We start from the raw sequence: 1,567 nt of genomic DNA on the forward strand, positions 1-1,567 counted from the left end.
ATCTAGAAGCAAATCGGATGGACGTGCTTTAATGTTGTTTCTTACAGAGGTGTTCATTACAAACATCCTGTGTTTTAAAAAGAACTTAAAAATGACTCCATAAGTTAAGGTTTCGTGTTGAACATTAGCGTCACAATTGACCCGGAGGGTCTAAGTGAATTAGTCAACTTACAGATTGCCATATTAACTCGCCCTAACGTATCTACGAAATAGTTATAGGGATACAAATTATTTATGTGCATAAAATATAAGTACAAGGTGAGATGAAAAAACTGCAACCAACTTCAGACTGCTGTCATTTCTAAACCGCTCGTCCCACAGCTGTCAGATTTATTCTAGTGACAGCTCATTATATTGTTTACAAGCGCACAAAAGCATTTTGGTGGGAATTTTTCAAAAAAAAAGTTATTTGTGATGGAATTCAAGCGTGATAGTGTGATTGCTTTGCATTTGGCTGGAAAACCACAAGTGGCTATCGTTAGAGCCCTCCAGCATTTAGAAGTGAATAAATGTTTTGTGTCTCGTACCATCGCTCGTTACCATGATACTGGTAGCGTAGCCCGACGTCAAGGAAGTGGACGAAAAAAAACAGCAACATCGGCAGAAATGGTTCGAAAAGTGAAAAAGCGAATTGAACGAAATCCGCGTCGCAGTGGACGAAAAATGGCTCGTGAGCTGAACATATCGCAATATGCCATTCGGCAAATATTGAAAAATGAGCTTGGACTAAAGCCATTCAAGTTCCAAAAAGTGCAAGATCTTACTGATGCGCAAAAAAAAGTTAGACTCGAAAAAGCTAAAGAGTTGTTTCGCTTGGCCGAAAGTGGTGAACTGCCGAATTTGGTTTTCTCCGATGAGAAACCATTCGTTATCCAGCAGTTTGTAAACAAACAAAATGATCGTGTTTACTTGCCAGAGAGGTCAGCTGAAAATTTGCAACTTCGGTTGGCCATCACAACTCAAAAGCCGGCCATGGTGATGGTGTGGGCCGCCATAACAGCCGATGGTCGCTCGCCGCTCGTATTCATCGACCGTGGTGTCAAATTAAATGCGCAAATCTATCGCGAAAATATTTTGGAGGGAGTTCTGAAGCCCTGGGCACGCAAACATTTCGGCCGCAGACCTTGGACATTCCAACAGGACTCAGCACCATCGCACTCAGCACGCGCCATCCAAGAATGGTTAAGAAATGAGGTTCCTCGCTTCATTTCCACCGCACAATGGCCACCAAAATCTCCGGATGCCAATCCGTTGGACTATTGTGCCTGGGGTATTTTGGAAAGCAAGGTTGGAACTAAAAAATACCAAAGTGTCGATCATCTCAAGCAAGCGCTTCGCCGAGAATGGGACAAAATACCGCAGAGCCACTTTCGGGCAGCGTGTGATGGTTTCATTGGCCGTTTGAAGGCCATAGTTTGTGCCAAAGGTGGCCAATTCGAACAAATCTAAACCGATTCTCAAATTTGATGTTATTTCCGACATTTTTTGCTTTCATTCAATAAAATTTAAAAAAAATGAAAAAATTATGGCGTTTTACTTTGTTGCAGTTTTTTCATCTCACCTTGTA

This window comes from Teleopsis dalmanni, chromosome 1 (genome assembly GCF_002237135.1).
Source record: "Teleopsis dalmanni isolate 2A chromosome 1, ASM223713v2, whole genome shotgun sequence".
NCBI classification, from domain to species: Eukaryota; Metazoa; Arthropoda; class Insecta; order Diptera; family Diopsidae; genus Teleopsis; species Teleopsis dalmanni.